Below are 23359 nucleotides of genomic sequence, written 5' to 3' on the forward strand. Positions count from 1 at the left end.
ACTTGTAATGTTTTGAGCCTTAGGTTGGTACAATTTCAAAGAAATGTCATCTCAAAATGGTTCAAGTGCTATGAACAGTATAGCACATGGCATTGCTCCAATTTCCTCTACATAAAATCATTAAGCTCATTGCCTTATTTCTCTTTCTCTCACCTTCCTTGTCGCTCCAACAATGTGGAAGATATGGTTTGATATTAGCTAGTATAAATAGCTTAGCAAGTACTTGTGCACTATGACAGTGAAAAGCTAATTTTACGATCCTTAATTAATCTCTCATTTTGAGCATATTTTTTTTTCAATTTTTGTTCTTTTCACTCACAATGCTTTTAGCCTTAATCATGCTTTTATTCACTATCTTTTCTTTTGACCATGACAATGCTTTTGTTTGTTCATATTTTTCATTCTACATATATTTTTTAAGAGTTTTTACATGCCATATTAAACCATCTCTTCACTATTCACTCAAGTTCTTTGTTACCAAACAAACAATATAGTGCCAATTGTTATAAGAGAATGTACCAAAATGATAATAAAATGGATGGCTAGTAGGCTAGGTGTAACCAAGAGAGATGGCTATGGGAAAGATACTTGGCCCTTCAAAATTTTGAAAACATTATTATTATTGATGTGACTTTTGATAGAAGTGAAATGTAGAATATTGAGTTGTTATAGTGACTTGTAAAGGTGGAGAAAAAGTGAGAAGAGGGACAGATTTGGACTTTGGAGCACCCTCTAATGCTTAAGTTAGAGGTGGATCAATGGTTAAACAAATTGATTTTAGTTAGGTCAAAGTACTTACCTCATTTGGTAGACTTATTACTACTTTTATAGGCTCTTGATTTCTACCCAAAGAGAAAGGGACAAAAGTTTGGAGATAACTTCTTTGACTGATCCTATTTTTAGGATTTTTCATTTTCATGTGCTCTTTATTTGGGCGAGAGAATTGATTATTGAAGCTTTTAGAGTGCTTTTTCTATTAGCAACTTAGATGTGAACAATTGTGTTCACATAGGGAGATGAATTTCTTTGGGCCTTGGAGCTTTGGACCTTTAAGTTTGGCTTGTGCTCGGCCATCGTAGTCTTTGATGGACCTAATTCTTTATTTGGGTTGATATTGAGACTCGATAAAATGAGGTACAAACAATAGTCCCTAACTAAGCATGGTCTGTAGCATACTTCAAAGTGGCTAGTAAAGACCATACAAGAATTCAAAAAGGCAATAGTTTTAGGCACTTTACATCAAATATGTGATATTGTCAAGGGATAATTTGTATACAAGGCTCACTGGAATCAGAAATAGTAGGAGGCCATGTGTTCAGAATGATTAGAATGAAAAGAGAAGTTATTTAAATTGCTTTGAATGAAATTATTTATTACTCTTTATTTTTTTCTAAGAAAAAGTGTTTCTTCCGAGTCTTTTGAGTGCCTTAGAAGTGTTGTGCCTGTATAGGTTAGTCTGCTTCTATTTTGTGACTTTCTTTATATATTCTTTTACTTTTTTGTAGAAAATATGTCTAGTGTTGCCCTAACCAAGTCTTACCCAAAGCATTGGTTATTCTAGTTATATATTTCATCCATTGTTGTAAATCTAATTGGAATCCCTATCTCCATGTTGTTAACTTTGATTTTCAAATGTTTTGATATAACAAAATAATCCTTTAATAAAATTTGAAAAACTACATGCTAAATCTTTGAAATATAACTTTCAATTCATTTTCTGTAACACCCCTCACCTGGTCTGGTCTTCGGACCTGAGCTATAGGATACTACAACAGTTAACGAAGTGAATCACATACAATTCTAACTTTAAATATTCAATCAAACAGTCAAAATAGTTCATAGTCCATGCATAATATGACTTACAAATAAATTTGAGTCTCAATCAAGCTTATGAAAGCTCTTAAGTTGACCCGAGTACAAATAAGAACCATAATGAAAGCTTTTCAAAAAGCTTGGAAAATTTTCAAAATTAGGGTCACATGGCCGTGTATCCAGGTCCTGTAGCTCATAGAGGCCGTGTAGATTAAAAACATAAATTTTCATTAAAAGTAACCCGATCGTGTGGTAGGTCATGTAACAGGCAAAAACCATGTGAAAATTAATAACCAAAACTAAAGTACTCACATAGGAGTGTGGCCAACTCATGTGACAATCGAGAATCATATGAACAGATGGCCATGTGGACAGAACGTGTGGTACAAAAATTGGTCATTAATTACATGCTTTTATTTCCAACCCTACATGACAACTTTAAACATAATTTGATCAATTGGTAACCTATTCAAAACAATTCAAAACAATCCAAAACATACATATATCAATCTCCTAAATCACTAACCAATATGCCTCAATGGCACTATCACAAATCAAGGATTTCCAAACTATTCAAGTTATTCAAATTGGTACCATTCATCTGGTTCAGTTATGCACCAAAACATACCATTTTCAAATGCCATATACCTATATTACCATTTCACATACCAAGTCATCCAAAACAAAATTTCATTCTTGATTCAATTCCATGAATCCCACAAGTAAACACATTTACAATAGAAGTTCTATATTCATATCACCAAATCATTCAAAGCAACATTTCCTATGTATATATATTATTTCTTTAACCAAAAAGGTATACAGTTTGACATATCAAAACCTATATACATATTATACACATTCAAAATAAGCATTATATAGGGACCATTTCGTCAACTTTCAAATTCAACACTTAACCATACTAAACCCTATTTGCATGCCACATAATCGGGTCTAAAATGGTTCAAAAGTCTACATAAACTAAAGCTACATAGTGTGAGCTCTAATTTTATCTGATTTTCACGTTCTACAAAAAGTCATCTCTAAGATAGGAAAACATAACAGGGTAAGCATTATATATGCTTAGTAAGCTCATAGGTGTTAAAACAATAAATTTACCTTATTTCATAATTAAACAATTCAAAACAAAAAGTTTAACTATGTTTCCTGTCACAACATATCAGAACTGAAGGTGAGTATTTCATAAATAATCATATAATCCATCCATTCACTAGTACAAATCAATTCAATATCATTTCAACAAAACTATCAAACAAAATACATCATTTGTCCAATTAATGTATATGAACACATTCATTTCCAATTACTATACCGAATTAGAAATTACATTTCTTTCTCAAATCATTAGCCTGATGAACTATAATAATAGATATGGATACACGATTAAGTACACAACACCACTAAGCACTAAAGTACTTTAATAATAGGCACCAAAGTGCTTTAACAGTAGGCACTAAAGTGCAAGATAGTAAGCACCGAAGTGCAATGAAGTAGTCACTATACTGCAAAGAAGTAGGCACTAAAGTGCAAATCAATAGGGACCATAGTGCAAAGTAGTAGGCACTGTACTGAAGAACAATAGGCACCAATACGCAAAACAGTTAATATGATAACCAAATTGTTTGATTCATTTATGACATCGATTCCCTTTTTTATTGATTTCAATAACATCAATTCATCCATCAGAATATCACTATATACAATATAATAAGAATCATCTCAATCTGTCACACTTAGTTTTCTTTAAACTTGAAATTTAGAAAATTTAAGGGTTAAATTGAAAAAGAATGCAAACAGACAGCCTCTACTGAGTATGAGGAAAAGTTAGAAATGAAATGGAGCATGGTTGAAATCTAAATCTGGTTTGGTTGGATTAAAACCAACCAAATCCTTAATGGAGGAAAATGATTGCCAATGGATTGTTTCTAAATGGTTAAAAACTGTGTGGGAAGGGTTATACATCGCGGGGAAATAATCCCCCAAGAGATGTCTTGTAACACCCCAAACTCGGCCTAGACGCTATGGCCAAAATTTGGCGTGTCAAATTGAAGTGTTTTTCAAAAACCATGTTCTCATTGAAAACCCTTGTTGCAATTTAAAACCTCTAGCCATTTTAAAACTTGTGAAAACCTCAGTTTCCGTTGGTTTATTAAAAGTCATTCTCTTGTAAAACATTATTACCTTTAAAACTTTATTTGTTGTGGAAGCTTAGTTTAAAGTTTTGCAGAAACGTGATATTTTGAAAAACAGTTATTATTTTGGAAAAGAAAACCGTATTCTACTCCAGCAGTTATAAAACAATACATAAAATTCTAAATTTAGAACCAAAAATTAAAAGAGGCCTTGTTACAACCCGGATCAAATATAAGTACTTGTAAATAGATAACTTAAAAGAAAATCGAAAACAATAGCAGTTGTGTGGCCACCTCCGAGTCCCTCGCAGCACTGATCCTCCTAATGTTAGGGATTACTGCACAGTTAATAAACGGGGTGAGTTTATGAAAACTCAGTGTGTAATCCCCTCCTAAACTAAAACAGTTAGTAAATAGATAGAATTCATAATCAGTCTGGACTAGAGCCCATTACAGTAATAGAACAATGTGTGTGGGCCAAAGCCGAGTACAATTTCACTTGGGTCTCAGCCCTCACCAGAATCAATTGGGCCTAGCTCATTCTCAAAATCAGTAACAGTTGGGCCTAGCCCATTAACAGAATCAGGTGGACCTAAGCCCAGTACAAAATCAGTATCAGATGTAGATATGCAGATAGACACCCAGCCCAGTCCAACCAACACACCACCCGTACCAACCAACATACTATGTGGGGATAAAATCAACCCACCGAGCTTACAGACCAAGCTTAGCACTAGTTACGGCACTAAGTCAACAGGACGGCTCAACGTTGTAGACAGGAGGCTAAAGGCCGTAAATATCGCAGCAACACTGCCAGTTAACAGAACGGCTATAAGCCATAAGATCACAAAAAGGCTAAAGCCTTATACAGAACGACTATAGGCCGTACACTTCTTTCATCCATATTAACCCAACCCTATGCAATATGTCATGTCATAAATATTACATACATGTAAAGTCATACTCATCACAATCACATATGTAAATCATAAGCACATCAGTCATATAGAACATAAGGGTATAATCATCATTCTACCATATAGGGGTATTACGGTCATTTTACACTACAAGGGTATTTTGGTAATTTTACAAACAGGAGTCTTAACGACCCAACAGAAGGTCTATCGTCGCCTCGAGAGACTTAAGTAACCTAAACAGACATAACGGTACAAATGTTCATAAGGCCCATTACACGACCCAAGTGGGCCCACACCCTTGTGTGACCCATTTAGGCCAAATATAGATATGGCTATATGACCTACATAGCCCAGTCTAATAATTATCACAAATTACAGATTTAATCCATTTGGAGCCCACGAGCCCATTGGGCACACACGGCCCATCTAGGCCCAACGTAGCCCAGAACTACCTAAGTCGTGTGCGTGACATGACAAGTCCATCTACATTCCACTTAATAGTAAAGTTTACATAAACGGGCCCATGGGCCCATCGGGCCCATCGAGGCCCAAAATAGTCCCAGCATACGAGAATGCTCGTGGTGGCCTCTACAGTCTATCGCCCATGATTTGTGGGCTCGGTTCACCCCTCGTGCGTTCGCACGCTCGTGAGGCCCCAAATGCCGAGGTTTCGACTTTACGACTTTTTTCGTCTTCCAACAAAGAAGGGCATTAATACACACCTGTTTATGAGAACGCGTCAAAGTCCACGATCACCAACCTTGGTTAAACAGGTATGAAATAATCCCTCCTAAAACCAGTGATCACCAACTCATCTTGTTTGCTCTATTTAAAGCCAACTCCTCACCAATTCCCATGTTAGCTTCCCGATGTGGGATTACTTTCAACCATTAGGAAAATTCCTTATTTTTATATGACCACTTCAACCACAAAGTTCCAGTCCAACTCCACTTCCTACACAGCTCAAACAGCAAAATAAATACCCCATTGCGCATCTCAAGACTTGAACCTCAAGCCTCACAGTTAGACAACATACCACCTCGCCACTCCACCACAGGCTTTTTCTGTCACCATTTAAGCCTCAATTAATTATAAGGTCTATAGGCCAAACTCCGGGTTCCTTTAAAAGAAAAACTAAATTAAATTGCAAGAGCTAAGACTTGAACCCAGGCTCCCTTGCAACCTTAATGATGCCATAACCACTATACCACATGCTTCCTTATGTCATTTATTTACCATAATAATTTAAAAGGCCTTCATCCAAGTACCCAGGGCCTTATTCACTTAAAACAAAAATTTTTACTAAAGCCCAGGTTTGAACCCAAGATTTTCAGACACTTCCCAGAACACTCAGAACATTTAACCACTGAAGCAGATACACAGTTGTGTCATTTCCTTGCACAATAAAATTATTATATACAACCTTCTTGCGGACCCATACTCAAGGCCTAATACTTCTAGGCCCAAATTCAGGGCGTTACAATTCTACCTCCTTAAAGAAATTTCGTCCTCGAAATTTCCAACAATCTGAACAAGTGCTTAGCTCAATCTACACCACTACGCTTTCGCTGCGCACTGTAGTTCCAAACTACACTAATACACTTTTAACTTAATCTCAAAACCTCTCACACCCAACCAAACATCTAACCACTCCAGTATTAGCCTAGATGGCACCTTTTGCAACGTTCATAAGCCAAAAATTTTGAACGCGTCTTAATGCATTTCACAGAACGAGGCTCCTGCTTTAGATTACTGTGATCCCTCTTCCTGCTGTACTCCAAGCACCTAGCCTGGAGTGTTTCACCGTACGCCTTAACTTTTGCTTCGAACACTTCTTCCAGCACTTTCTTTACCAACCGGGTCATGCCTCCGTACCAAGCTTTGAGTTATTGTTACCCGAAGTTGGCGGACTTACTTGACTATAGTTTCTTGAACCATCTCATGTTTCGGGGAGACGAGTAACTTCATGCGGCTTTGCTTACCTTTGGAATCCATCACAGTACTGTTGCTAACTTAAAGAAAATCATATTTCCAGAACATACACTGAATAAATACAAAATCTAACTTTAAGTATAGTCTAACAGAAAACTACGGATTTGGCACCGAAGACTCGGTAACCACACTTTCAGAGAAATATTCAGAAAAACATTTCAAATACTTCAAATCTTTTCAAACCTTTTTCAAACAATTCTTTCTAAAATCCAATTTTAAAACCCATTCCACAGTCGAGTTTTGTAACTTAGCTCTGATACTACTAAATGTAACACCCCAAACCCGGCCTAGATGCTATGGTCGAAATTTGGCATTTCACATTGAAGTGTTTTTTGAAAACCATGTTCTCATTGAAAACCCTTCTTGCTATTTAAAACCTCTGGCCATTTTAAAACTTGTGAAAACTTTAGTTTCCGTTGGTTTATTAAAAGTCATTCTCTTGTAAAGCATTATTACCTTTAAAACTTTATTTGCTACGGATGCTTAGTTTAAAGTTTTGCGGAAACGTGATATTTTGAAAAACAGTTATTATTTTGGAAACGAAAACCATGTTCTATTCCAACAGTTATAAAACAATATATAAAATTCCAAATTTAGAACTAGAAATTAAAAGAGGCCTTGTTACAACCCACATCAAATAGAAGTACTTGTAAATAGATAACTTAAAAGAGAATCGAAAACAATAGCAGTTATGTGGCCTCCTCCGAGTCCCTCGTAGCACTGATCCTTCTAATATTGACGATTACTTGTACAGTTAATAAACGGGGTGAGTTTATGAAAACTCAGTATGTAATCCCCTCCTAAACTAAAATAATTAGTAAACAGATAGAATTCAGAATCAGTCTAGGCTGGAGCCCATTATAGTAACAAAACAATGTGTGTGGGCCAAAGTAGAGTACAATTTCACTTGGGTCTCAGCCCTCATCAGAATCAATTGGGCCTAGCCCATTCTCAAAATCAGTAATAGTTGGCCTAGCCCATTAACAATATCAGGCGGGCCTAAGCCCAGTATAGAATCAGTATCAGATGCAGATATGCAGACAGATTCCCAGCCTAATCCAACCAACACACCACCCATACCAACCAACACACAATGTGGGGATAAAATTGACCCACCCAGCCAACACACCAAGCTTAGCACCGGTTGCGGTACTAAGTCAATAGGAAGACTCAACGTTGTAAACAGGACAGCTCAACACCGTAGATAGGACAGCTAAAGGCTGTAAATATCACAGTAACGCTGCCAGTTAACAGAACGGCTATAAGCCATAAGTATCATAGAAAGGCTAAAGCCTTATACAGAACGGCTACAGACCGTACACTTCCTCCGTCCATAATAAACCAACCCCATGCACTATGTCATGTCATAAATATTACGTACATGCAAAGTCATACTCAGCACAACCATATATGTAAATCAAAGGCACATCAGTCATACGAAACATAAAGGCATAATCACCATTCTACCATACAATTACAGTCATTTTACACTATAAGGGTATTCGGATAATTTTACAAACCGGGGTTTAACGACCCAATAGAGGGTCCACCATCGCCTCAAGCGACTTAAGTAACCTAAACAGACATAACGGTGCAAATGGCCCTAAGGCCCATTACTCGACCCAAATGGGCCCACACCCTCGTGTGGCCCATTTAGCCCAAATTTAGATATGGCTATGTGACCTACATAGCCCAGTCCAATAATTATCATAAATTGCAGATTTAATCCTTGTGGGGCCTACGAGCCCATTGGGCACACACGGCCTATCTAGGCCCAACGTAGCCCAGAACTACCTAAGTCATGTGCGTGACATGACAAGTCTATCTACATCCCACTTAACAGTGAAGTTTACACAAGCGAGCCCACAGGCTCATCGGGCCCATTGAGGCCCAGAATAGCCCCAACACACGAGAACGCTCATGGCGGCCTCTAGAGTCTATCGCCCATGATTTGTGGGCTCGGTTTACCCCTCGTGTGTTCGTACGCTTGTAAGGCCCCAAATGTCGAGGTTTCAGCTTTTGCCAACTTCCAACAGAGAAGGATGTGAATACACACCTGTTTATGAAAACGCGTCGAAGTCCACGATCACCAACCTTAGTTAAACAGGTATAAAATAATCCCTCCTAAAACCAGTGATCACCAACTCATCTTGTTCGCTCTATTTAAAGCCAGCTTCTCACCAATTCCCATGTTAGCTTCCCGATGTGGGATTACTTTCAACCATTAGGAAAATTCCTTATTTTTATATAAGCACTTCAACCACAAAGTTCCAGTCCAACTCCACATTCTACACAGCTCAAACAGCAAAATAAATACCCCAGTGCGTATCCCAAGACTTAAACCTCAGACCTCATAGTTACACAACACGCCACATTTTCGCTCAACCACAGGCTCTTTCTGTCACCATTTAAGCCTCAATTAATTATAAGGTTTATAGGCCAAAGTCCAAGTTCCTTTAAAAGAAAAACCAAGATAAATTGCAAAAGCCAAGACTTGAACCCAGGATCCTTTGCAGCCTTAATGAAGCCACATCCACTAGACCATATACTTCCTTGTGTCATTTATTTACCACAATAATTTAAAAGGCCTTCATCCAAGAACCCAGGGTTTTATTCACTTAAAACCAAAATTTTTGCTGAAGCCCAGGTTTTAACCCAAGATTTCTCAGACACTTCCCAGAATACTAAAAAAACTTAACCACTGAAGTAGATAAGAGTTGTGTCATTTCCTTGTACAATTAAATGCTTATATACAACCTCCTTACAACCCATACTCTAGGCCCAATACTTCTAGGCCCAATACTTCTAGGCCCAAATTCAGGGCGTTACACGTCTTCTCCAATATGTTTCATTTTCTTCCCTTTTTCATCTTCTTCCTTGGTCGCTTCGAGAAAACTATAACAACCTGATTTTCAATGGTGACGGAATAGTGGTTTTGGGACCACAAATTTTTGTCATGTCGACTCGTAAATATTATTTTTAGAATATTTATATATTCAATATAGTCGTATTAAAATTTGGTTAAGAAATATTAATGTTTAGTTAGTTAATTAAAGAAAAAGGACTAAATTGAAAAAGGTGCACAACATGCTAATTATAGCAATTAGGTGATGAAATGGTGTAACTCTTAATTGAGGAAGGACTTAAGTGATAATTAAGCCCTAAATAATATAGTCAGACGACAAATTGATGGAAAATGACAAAATAATGAAATTATAATGGCAAACTTGTAATTTAGTTGAAATTAAAACAAAATTAAGTAAAAACAAATAGGTTTCTTCTTCATTTTGCATGAACATAGCCGAAATTCATGGTTTTTCAAGCAAAGAGAATCGGCCAAGCAAATTGTTATTCATGTTGGTGAATTTCTTACCTATTTCTTGTAATTTTTATGTTTTTGAGATCAATGCAACTAGGTCCAGCTAGCTCGTACCTTCATTTTCTGTTCTATTAAAAATTTTGGAATTTTCCATTGTTGAATATTGGATTTTTTTATGAATATCATGTATTTGGAGCTTTGATTGTGTTGTATGATGATTTTGTAAAGTGATTTTTGTTAGATTTTGGTTTTAGGATTAAATTATGAAAATATCAAAATATTATGGTTTGATAGTGAATTTTAGGTTTATTAGGGGCTATTTGAGGGCCTAGAATATTTGGATAGATTATTGATTTGAGAATTAGTTAATTTGATGAATTTTGAGTTAAGGGACTAAATTGCAAAAAATGGTAAAAGTTTAGGGTAATTGTGCAAATTTTAAAAAATAAAAAGGTATTAATTGTAAAATTGATTTGAAATGAAAAATATGCTAATAAATGAGTAATTTTATATTTTAGATTAAGATCCCATAGGTACTTGTGGAAAAGGAAAAATAGCGGAATAGTCCTTAATCTTCTGCAATTACTACAATTCAATCCTGGTAAGTTCGTAAGGTTAAAATTTAACATTTTTAATAATTGATGATTGGTATTATGTATATATCCTATTGCTGGAAATGAATTATTGTTTGAATTAAAATAATTAATTGTATATTTGGTTTGAATTGAACGCGAGATTAGAGTCCATTCTTGATTTGGTGTTTGACGGGGGTTTGGAATGGAGTTGGTATTGGAGGGAGATATCGGCATTTTCCCCAAGTAAATCGAGGTTCAGCATTTGTTTCAGACTCTCACGTTTTACTTTCTGTTTGGTGTGATTGGATGGATTAGCTCTTACGAGCTTCTGTTTAGCTTTCGAGCTTCTTTTGGCATATTCGGGAGCTCTTATGAGCTTCTGTTGACGATGTAATCTTACCCGTAAGTCATTTTTCAGATGAAAAGTTTTAGTAAGGTAACTTGTTTAATGAATTTGAAAGACATGTTAGTTAGTTTTGGATTGATTTGAATACATATGTATTTATTGATTAAAGATGTGAATGACAGAGAGTTCTCTTTGATTATTTTATTGTTTGGATTATTATAGTTAGTTCGGTAACATTTATCATTTAACTCGTCGAACCTACTAAGCTCCATTAAGCTTACTTGTGTTGCTTAATGTTATTATAGATTTTTGGAAGGTTGGACGATCAGATTAGCACTCAAGTTACACTATCCAATTTATCTAGGTAGTTTTTGAAACGTTAAATTTAGATTATATGGTATGTATAAGCTCTTTTACTATTTTGGTTAATATTTGGTTTATGTAAATGTTATGAATGATATTTTGTGCAAATTACCAATTTTCAAATGGTATGGGAATGAGGTATAAATGTTATGCTAGTATGTATGGCTTATATATATTTGAATTGTTGTGATTGTGGTAACTTTGTTAGGTATATTGATTTGTTATTGCTTGAATGAGTTGATGAATTGAATTAACATGTATTTTGAGGTGAAGTTATATATAATTGTGGTACCAATGATGGTACATTGGTTAGGCACATACTAGGTTGGTTTTGATGTGTTTTTGACCCGATTAATGTTATTTTGATTTGGTATTTTGGTTAGTATTTGAGTTTCTTAAGGTCCAAGAAATTTGAAATGGTAAACTTGTGTTTTAAGGTTTATTTTAAAGCCACACAACCTAGCACACGGCCTGACGCACGAGCATGTGGCTTGCCCGTGTGACCACGTCAGTGAGTTACATTGGCGTGGACACGAGCTGGGACATAGCTATGTGTATTTATTTTGAATGTCCACACGGCCTGAGACACGGCCTTGTGTCTCAGCCGTGTGACCTTTGCAATCTAAATTTTTTAACTTTCTGTCACGGATTGTTTCTATAGTATTTTTAGGGCATTGAGGGCTTGATTAAGGGACATTATGAATGTATTTGATTATAATTAGATGATGTTCAGGTTGATGTATGAATTAAATGGTTTATTATTTTGTTAGTCTGGTAATGCTTCGTAACCTTATTCTGACGATGGATATCCGTTAGGGATGGTGCATTTAGTGGTATCAGAGCTACGGTTTAGTCGATTATTAGACTGAATGTAGCGTGTGAGATGTCTAGAATTACATGCCATATAAATTTGCGATAGTGTGATGTGTTTGATCCAATCTAGCCATTTTTTTCTTATAGATTGTAAAGATGTTAGACGAATATGATCGCACTGACAATAATGAGGTTAATAGTAACGTACTGACTTCTGATCATGGGAAGAGTAGTAATGTCCCAATTCTTTTGGCTCAGGAACATGAGCTTAAAATATGTTCTTTGGGAATATGAACCTGTGGCTTAGTGAGTTTATGTAAGTGAAAAATCTAGCTCAACGACCTTCACCCCCTATTGTACCACCTGTTGTACCTCTGGTTGCACCTCTACCTTCTCTAGTGATTGAACCTAATAGACATATTATGATTGAGAAACTTAGAAAGTGTGGTGTTGAAGAATTTCAGGGTAGATTGGAGGATGATCCGGTTAAAGCTGAGTATTGGCTTAAAATATATTACGGGTTCTTAAGGAAATGGCTTGCTCTCCTGCTGACTTTTTTAAATGTGTTGTTTTTTATTCAAAAGAGGAAACATATAATTGGTGGTCAACGATAGTAGCTGTGGTACCGAGGGAGAAAATTTCTTGAGAATTCTTTTAGGTTGAGTTTAAAAAGAAATATGTTGGGAAAATTTTTATTTGGATAAGAAAAAAGAAAATTTCTCGAGTTATGTCAGGGAAATAGATCAGTAGCTGAATATGAGAGAGAATTTATGTATCTTAGTAAATATACTCGAGCAATTATACCTACTAAAGAAGAAATGTGTATCTGGTTCGAAGATGGCCTGAATGATGGAACCCGAATGATAATCGGAGGTAATGAAATACAAGAATTTTTTATCTTATCTGATCACGCAAAGAAAATAGAAGAAGTGTACAACCACAAGATACAACAGGATAGGCAGATTCGAGAATTTCACAAGAGAGGTTCTTCCAAGTCATTTTCTGCATCACCGGAGAAGAAGACTAAAGATGATTTTAGCCGAGCTACCATAGTGTCTAAGCATCCGAACAAAAACAAGACGATTCAGCATGAATTCAGAGTACCTACTAGACCAATTGATAGTGTGGGTAGTGTACAAAATGCTCTAAAGCCCAATTGTAGATATTGCGGGAAATATCATCTTGGCGAGTGTAGAGGTAAATTGGGAGCCTGTTATAGATGTGGTTCGACTGATCATTTTATTCAGAATTGTCCTAAATTGCCAAAAGAGAATGAAGATAAAAAAAACAAATGCCTACCTCTTAGAAAAGCAGACATCCGAGCTAGAACAATGCTACTACGATTACTCATACGGGAATGAAAGACACTGTCATTTTGTCAGGAGCTAGAGCACCTGCTCGCACTTATGCCATTCGAGCTAGGGAGGAAGCTACTGCGCCTGATGTGATTGCTAGTATATTCTATCTCTTTAATGTTACTGTGTATGCATTGGTTGACCCTAGGTCAACTCATTCTTATATTTGCACTACATTAGTAATGAAAAAGAAGTTACCTGTTGAATCCACTGATTATGATATTCAAGTTACTAATCCACTAGATCAGGGTGTGATAGTTACCTTAGTTTGCTGTAATTATCCACTGAAAGTTAGGGGATGTAAATTCCCTGCTGATTTGATATTGTTACCCTTTTAGGAATTTGATGTTATTCTGGGTATGGATTAGTTATCTTTGCATGATGCTGTGGTAAACTGTAAACAGAAACGGATTGATTTGAAATATTAGATAGGAGAGATGATTTTAGTTGAGTCTGAGAATCTAGAAGATGTTGTTAGAATTATTTCAGCTTTCCTTGCTCAAAGATTGATACGAAAATGTAGTGAAGCATTTCTAGCATATATCCTTGATACCTGAGATTCAGAGCTGAAGCTAGATCAGTTACCAGTTGTTAGTGAGTTTATTGATGTATTTCATGAATTGTTGCCAGGTTTACCTCCAGATCGTGAAGTTGAGTTTGTGATTTATTTGGTTCCTAGAACTGCTCCGATATCAATATCGCCATACTGTATGGCACCACCTGAACTAAAAAAATTGAAAGCACACTTGCAAGAGTTATTAGACCGAGGGTTTATTCAACCGAGCATGTCTCCCTGGGATGCACCTGTATTGTTTGTGAAAAAGAAAGATTGCTCTTTGAGATTGTGTATAGATTGTAGATAGTTGACCAGAGTCACGGTAAAAAATAAGTACCTTTTGCCATGTATCGATGACTTGTTTGATCAATTGAAAGGTGCTACAGTGTTTTCAAAGATATATATCAGATCTGGGTATTATCAATTGAAGGTTAAAGACTGTGATGTGTCAAAGACTGCTTTCAGAACTCGTTACGATCATTATGAGTTTCTGGTAATGCCATTTGGTTTGACTAATGCCCCCACTACTTTTATGGATTTATTGAATAGAGGTTTTCAATGTCATTTGGATAGATTCGTTGTTGTGTTTATTGACGATATATTGATCTATTCCAAGATAGAATCTGAGCATGCTCAATATCTGAAAATCGTACTACAGAATTTAAGAAAAAAGCAGTTGTACACAAAATTTAATAAATGTGAATTTTGGCTTCATGAGGTTGGATTTTTGGGTCACACAGTATCAGATGACAGGATCCGAGTTGATCCGAGTAAAATTTCTACTGTGATGAATTGGAAGACTCCAAAAAATGTTTTAGAAGTGTGAAGTTTTCTGGGTTTAACGGGTTACTATTGACGTTTTGTTAAAAAAATTTCAATTATTGCTTCACCAATGACTAGATTATTATAGAAAAATGTTGAGTTTGTTTAGTCCGAAAAGTGCCAACAGAGTTTTGATCAGTTGAAGAACATGTTGATGGAAGCTACAATGTTGACTCAGCCTGAATCTGGAGTAGCATATGTTGTTTATAGTGATGCATCTTTCAACAGTTTGGGTTGTGTGCTTATGCAGATAGGGAAAGTAGTAGCTTATGCTTATCGGCAATTAAAGTCACATGAAAAGAATTATCCTACTCATAATCTTGAGCCAGCCGCGATTATATTCATTTTGAATATTTGAAGACATTATTTGTACGGCGAGAAATGTCACGTTTTTATAGATCATAAAAGTTTAAATTATTTGATGACTCAGAAAGAATTGAATTTGAGACAAAGACAGTAGTTAGAGTTACTGAAAGATTACGATCAGGTTATTGATTATCATCCAGGAAAAGCTAATGTAGTTGCAGATGCACTTAGTCAAAAGTCGTCATTGTTTGCATTTCGAACATTGAACACTCATTTAGCTTTTAATGAATATGGTTCTATATTAGCAGAATTGAGAACGAAACCCGTGTTTTTACAACGAATTCAGGAATTGCAAGACGAAGATTCGAAGTTGATAATGAAACGATAGTTAATTTAGGATAATTTGAGTTCAAAGTACAATATTGATGATACTGTGAATAATCCGAAATTGAAACATGATATTCTTTCTGAAGCTCATAGTAGTACGTATTCTATTCATCCAGGAAGTAAGAAGATGTATTGTGACTTGAAACAGATGTACTGGTAGCCAGGTATGAAACGAGAAATTTGTGAATTTGTAGCTAAATGCTTGATTTTCCAGTAGATGAAAGCAGATAATTAGGTACCTCGGGTTTACTACAACCTGTTTTGATTTCTGAATGGAAGTGTTAGCAAGTCATGATGGATTTCATATCTGGTTTACCTGTAACTCCAAGAAAGAAAGATTTGATCTGGGTGATTGTTGACAGATTGACTAAGTCAGAACAGACTTTACACCTAAGAGATTAGTGGAACTATATGCATCTAAGATTGTGAGACTACACGGAGTTCCAACATCTATCATTTTAGGTCAAGATCCGAGATTTACATCAAGGTTTTAAAGCAAACTTCATGAGGCTTTGGGCAATAAGCTTAATTTCAACACAGTATTTCATCCTCAGACTGATGGGCAATCTGAACGAGTGATTCAAATTCTAGAGGATATGTTGAGATATTGTATACTCGAATTTGAAGGTAGCTGGGAAAAGTATCTATCGTTAGCTAAATTTGCTTATAATAATTGTTATTAATCTAGCATAAAAATGGAATCGTTTGAAGCTCTTTACGGGAGAAAATGTAAAACACCGTTGTATTGGTCTAAATTAAGTGAATCCAAAATGGTGGGAATTGATTTGATTTGAGAAACAGAAAACATAGTTTGAATTATTTAGGATAGTTTGAAAGCTGCATCTGATCGTCAGAAATCGTATGCAGATCTAAAAAGAAAAGATATAGAATTTGCTGTTAGTGATCGGTTATTCTTAAAAGTCTCTCCCTGTAAGAAAGTGTTACAGATTGATAGGAAAGGAAAGCTAAGTCCGAGATTTATCAGACCGTATGAAATTGTTGAAAGAATCAGCCCTGAAGCTTATAGAATAGCTTTGCCCTCTAAACTCGAGAAAATTCATAATGTGTTCCACGTATCAATGCTGATACGGTACAGATCTGATCCTTCACATATGATTCCTCATAGTGAGATTGATCTACAGTCAGATTTGACTTATTCAAAGGAACCAGTGAGATTTTTAGCTCGGGACGTCAAAGAATTACGGAGTAAATGAGTTCCGTTATAAAAATATTGTGGCATTGTCATGGTTCTGAAGAACCTACCTAGGAAACCGAAGAATCAATGAGATTACAGTATCCAAATCTATTTTTAGATAACAATTTCGAGGATGAAATTTCCTAAAGGGGAAGAGTTGTAACAGCCTGACTTTCAGTGGTGATGGAGTAGTGGTTTCGGGACCACAAACTTTTATCGTGTTGACTCATAAATATTATTTTTAGAATATTTATAGAGTTATTATAGTTGTATTAAAATTTGGTTAAGAAATATTAATGTTTAGTTAGTTAATTAAAGAAAAAGGACTAAATTGATAAAGGTGCAAAACTTGCTAATTATAGCAATTAGGTGATGAAATTGTGTAATTATGATTTGAGGAAGGACTTAAGTGATAATTAAGCCCGAAATAATATAGAGGGATGAAAAATTGATGAAAAATAACAAAATATTGAAATTATAATGGTAAACTTGTAATTTACTTCTTCTTCATTTTACAAGACCAGAGCCGAAATTCATGGTTTTTCAAGGAAAGAGAATCGGCCAAGCAAATTGTTATGCATGTGAGTGAATTTCTTACCCGTTTCTTGTAATTTTTATGTTTTTAAGATCGTTGCAACTAGGTCCAGCTAGCTCATACATTTTTTTTCGATTCTGTTAAAAATTTTGGAAGTTTCCGTTGTTGAATATTGGATTTTTTTATGAATATCATGTATTTGGATCTTTGATTGTGTTGTATGATGATTTTGTAAAGTAATTTTTTTAAAATTTTGATTTTAGGATTAAATTATGAAAATGTCAAAATATTAGGGTTTGATAGTGAATTTTAGGTTTATTAGGGGCTATTTGAGGGCCTAGAAAATTTGGATAGATGATTGATGTGAGAAAATTAGTTAATTTGATGAATTTCGAGTTAAGGGACTAAATTGCAAAAATGGTAAAAGCTTGGGTTAATTGTTCAAATTCAAAAAAAGTAAAAGGGTATTAATTGTAAAATGGATTGGAAATGAAAAATATGTTAATAAATAAGTAATTTTTTTATTTTAGATCAAGATCCCGTAAATACTTGTGGAAAAGGAAAAATAGTGGAATAGTCCCAAAACTTCTACAATTACTACAATTCAGTCCAGGTAAGTTCGTACGGTTAAAATTTAACATTTGTAATAATTGGTGATTGGTATTATGTATATATTCTATTTTTGGAAAGGAATTATTGTTTGAATTATAATATTGAATTGCATATTCGGTTTGAATTGAACGCGGGATTTAAGTTCATTTGTGATTTGGTGTTTAGCGGGGGTTTGGAGTGGAAATGGTATTGGAGGGAGATATCAGCATTTGTTACGAACTTGTGTTTTACTTTTTGTTTGGCGTGATTGGGTGGATCAGCTCTTACGAGCTTCTATTGAACTTTCAAACTTCTGTTGGCATATTCAGGAGGATCAGCTCTTGCCCGTAAGTTGTACTCTTGTAAGCTTCTATTTGAATACGAATGTATTTATCGATTGAAGTTGTGAGTGACAGTGTGACAGCCCAAAATTGACCCTAGTCGGGAAGTGGTTTCGGGACCGTTAAACCGAGTCACTGAAATGTTTGAATGTGATATTTATTGTCTAGAATATGTAATTATGAATGTGTGAAAATTTCAAGCTTCGATTTAGTCGATTGCATGTGAATTAAGTCAAGAGGACTTATGTGAGAAAATTTTAAAATGTGATAGGTCAATGCGTAAGGACCTATTAGTGCATGTGGAAAAAAGGGGGGACTTGCATGTCAAATTCCCCCCTAATAAGTAGTGGCCGGCCATGCTATGGGTGGAAACATGTTGGGAACATGTTGGCCTAGTGAGGTATGTAGGATAAAATATAATAAGAAGTATGGGGAATAAAGAAATGGAAAAAGGAAAGGATGTGTGTAATTGTTTCTTCCCCTCCCCATTGCCGTGAAAGTAAGAAAGAAAACAAAGAAAAAAAAGTGTCCATCTTTCTTCATTTCCCCTTGGCCGAATGTTCTAAGGAAGAAAGAAAAACAAGTTGTGTTCTTTGGTTCTTCTTGGCCGAATTGAAAGGAAGAAGAAGGGAGTGAAGCAATCGGTCATCTTAGGTCACTATTAAGGTAAGGAAGTTTGTACTAGCTTTTGAAATTTTAGTTGATATTGAGTGAGTTATCAAGTGATTTTTGTAAACCATGTTGAAATTTCGATTTTGGGGGTGAGTATGGTTTTTGGCTATAAAAGATTAATAAGGGTGATGATTGTGTTTCATGCTAAACTTAGATGAATAATGGTAGTTGCTCACATCTTGATATCTATGAGTTCCTTTCTTGGTTCTACCATAGACCCCCAAAGTATATGTTTATTGGGTGTTGTTGGAGGTTTATGATAGAAGCTAATGAGTGAGAGTTTGATAGGTACCATGAGGTTAAACTTCATGAGATTGTAAGCTTGTAAGTTGGATGATGAAATTCATGCTTTGTGAAGGTAAAAGGAGTAGAAGGAGCATTCGGCCATGAAGAAAAAAAAGAGAGCAAAGGGGGAAATTTATGATGAATTAAGTTGGAAGCTATTATAATGTACTTGTACATTCGGGTATGGGATGAAAATATATGAGATGGCTATAATTAGCCTTGTGATTCGGCTCTTGTATATATATATATATATGCACATGATATATTGGTATGATACAAATATATATCACCCCAAAGTATATGTTTATATATGGTGGTGGTTTAGTTATGACTAAATGATGGATGCATATTGAGTTATAATATGTAATGCATTAGTTAGTAAAATGTATGTCATTTATATGTGGTACTAAGAATATAATTTGGCCTCAAAGTAGACATGCATATTTGGCCACATGAGATGGATTGGCGTTGCATGAATTCGGTTAGAGGCAAACATATTGATGCCTATATCTTGGTTAGGACAATCGGCTAAAGGGGAGTGTGGGTTAATATGTTGAGTTGATGCATGATTTCACATGTATGTGACTTTAAAGTCTAATGTATAAATATGGGCTAAGTGCCTTATGTTCCTCTTTTCGATGCTCAAATGATTAAATCAATTTATTTGTTTAATTAAGCTCAAGAGCAAAGGGGAAATAAATCCGATAAAGGGAAGGAAAAAGTGGTCGAATAGCTATCGGAATCGTTCAACAACACCCGAGGTAAGTTCTTGAGTAAGAGAGCTTAAATTAAGATTTGATTAGATCATGTTTTAAGCAAACAAAATCATGCTATTTGTGTGTGGCTATTAAGCCGAAATCACAAGAATGATAAGTGTCTTGTGTTTGAGTTTTGCTAACGAAAATGAAATACGAATGGGCCATGATTTATTGTTAAATGTGCATGGTTATTTGAATGATGTCCGGGCTAAGTCCCGAAGGCTTGTGCTAAGTGACAATATCCGGACTAAGATCCGAAGGCATTTGTGCGAGATACTAATTCCGGGCTAAGCCCGAAGGCATTTGTGCGAGATACTAATTCCGGGCTAAGCCCGAAGGCATTTGTGCGAGATACTAATTCCGGGCTAAGCCCGAAGGCATTTGTGCGAGTTACTAAATCCGGGTTAAGTCCCGAAGGCATTTGTGCGAATTACTATAACCGGGCTATGCCCCGAAGGCATTTGAACGAGGAGCTATATCCGGTTAAATTCCGAAGGTACGTGATTTGGGAATGAATGAACTTGCTGTAAAATTTCAGTTAATACTCTCGAAACATCCCAACATTGAGGTATGTTTCGTATGTGCTTGAATTTAGTTGAGCCCTTACAAATAAGTATTCGCTCAGTTGATAAACGAGCTACCGGTCTTTGGCTGAGTTGATCTTTTGTGTATGTACATAAGGGTTGATAATGTGAAGCAAGTACGATATCGTAAATTTGTGCATATGAAATTATCCGTTTAGCTATATGAATGCTATACTTTTGTTGTGCTGGAATTCATTGCTCAAAACTTACTAAGCAAAAATTGCTTACTCCGTTTCATTGCTCCTCTGTTTTATAGATTTGGTTCTCCAGCTATCGGACTCGGGATCTTGAGGTCAAAGTCGCCCACACTATCAAAGCCCCCTTTTGGTACAATTTTGGTTGAACTTCGAAATGGCATGTATAGGACTACCCGTTTGTTGTGGGTCGTGGACCCTTTGGACTTGTATAATTTTGGATAGCCATGCGAAAATGGCTTATATGTGTTTGAGTATAATGTTATAATCATTCAGTGTGGATATGCTTGACAAAGGATTAGCCATAGGAATGGTTAATCACTATCATAAATTGTGCTATTTATGCAAAAAGGGCTAGTTGAATCATGGAAACCATGAAATAGGTAAAGTTTACCTTAAAGGCAGATGCTGACAGCAGCAGTGATGTAGATTTGGAAAATCACTAAAAATAGTAGGAAGGGAATTAAATAGTGAATAAATTATGTAAACAAACCTTGATGAATCTAATTTCATAGGAAAGTAACGAAACAATCATACGGACAGTATGTTAAGAGATATTCAGGTTCTCGTGAGACAGGGCCAGAACGGTTTCTTGATTCCCTATTCCGACTTTGGAAATTCACTATAAATTAACCAGAGATAATTAGGAGTCATACCATATATGTATAGATTCCTCTCTGAGTCTAGTTTCTATAGAAACAAACGGCATCAGTATTGAAGCTCTGTGCAGGGAGATATCTAGGTCGTAATGCGCAAAGGTCAGTGTAGTCGATCCCTGTAACGTGGGAGACTTTGACTAATAAACTGTACTAATTGGCCCGACCAAAAATTCTAGAAAAAATATGTATATGGGCATATGAGTCTAGTTTCAGGGAAAAATCACGAAACTGATTTTCGAGTTGTGAAACTCAAGATATGATTTTTAAAGTGACTAGTACGCAGATTGGCAGTGTCTGGGAAATTTTTTTTATAAGGGGTTTAAAGTCTGTTAACACCTCGTGTTCGATTCCGGTGTCGGTCTCGGGTTCGGGGTGTTACATTTGATTGGTATCAGAGCTACGGTTTAGTCGATTCTAGGACTACCGTAATGCGTTGGGTCTAGCTATACATGCAATTTTATGTGATTACTTGATAGTGTGGTGATTTCTGACAACTGTAAATGTGTTTATTTATAGTAATGGATCCCGATCCCAACCGAGAGGTAGCTGATGATCTTGAGAGTGTAGCGCCTGCTCCCGCACAAGGGACAGCGCCGGCGGACTCTCAACCTAATGCTAGTAACCCGAATGATGAAGCTAGACAAGCTTTCTATAGCGTGATGAATGATTGGTTCAACCAATACATTCGAACTAATACGGCTGTCCCACAACCTCCATTCCCAACTAATACCACCCCCGCACCTACAATACCTCCGGTAACTGACCAAATAAGGTCAAATAAGCCCCCAGTTGACAGAATCCGAAAACATGGGGCTACTGAATTTAAGGCTACGGATAGCGACGATGCCGAGCAAGCTGAATTTTGGTTGGACAACACTATCCGGGTACTCGATGAGCTATCTTGTACACCCGATGAATGCCTAAAGTGTACTATCTCCTTGCTACGCGATTCTGCCTACTATTGGTGGAGTACTCTGACTTCTGTTGTGCCCCGAGAGCAAGTAACTTGGGAGTTTTTCCAAACTGAGTTTCGGAAAAAGTATATCAGTCAGAGATTTGTTGATCAAAAACGGAAGGAATTTCTTGAGCTTAAGCAAGGTTCTATGTCAGTTACTGATTACGAGCGAAAATTTGTTAGACTTAGTAGATACGCTCGGGAATGTGTTTCGTCCGAGGCTATTATGTGTAAACGCTTCGAGGATGGGCTGAATGAAGATATAAAAATGTTCGTTGGCGTTCTTGAAATACGAGAGTTCGTAGTACTTGTCGAGCGAGCTTGTAAAGCCGAAGAGCTTAGAAAAGAAAAACAAAAAGTTGATGAGGGAACTGGAGAGTTTCATAAAAGATCCTCGGGAAAGTCTCTTCAACAGGCATCGAAGAAATTTCGAGATGATGTGGGCTGGTCGAGAGGCACTTCGGGCCTTTTTAGACGAGATCGTGATTGACCCCCTGTGGGTACACGAGGCACTTCGGTCGCCAGTGTTGGGGATGAACGTCGAGACAGAACGAAATGTCGATATTGCGGTAAATGGCATTCGGGGAGTTGTAGATTCCCTGACCGCTCCTGTTACAAGTGCGGATCAGTTGACCACTTCATTAAAGATTGCCCGAGGTTGTCTGAACAGAATGTAAATCAGAGTGGGAAACCGGGTGCTACCACTGCTCGAGGTAGACCATCTGAAAATACGGGCAATGCTGGTGGTGGTCAGAGAGGATCTAGAGATGCTACGACCAGATCCGAGGCTCGTGCGCCTGCTAGAGCTTATGCTATACGTGCCCGCGAGGATGCTTCTTCGCTTGATGTTATTACCGGTACTTTTACTCTCTTG

Source organism: Gossypium hirsutum, chromosome A09 (assembly GCF_007990345.1).
Source record: "Gossypium hirsutum isolate 1008001.06 chromosome A09, Gossypium_hirsutum_v2.1, whole genome shotgun sequence".
Taxonomy (NCBI): Eukaryota; Viridiplantae; Streptophyta; class Magnoliopsida; order Malvales; family Malvaceae; genus Gossypium; species Gossypium hirsutum.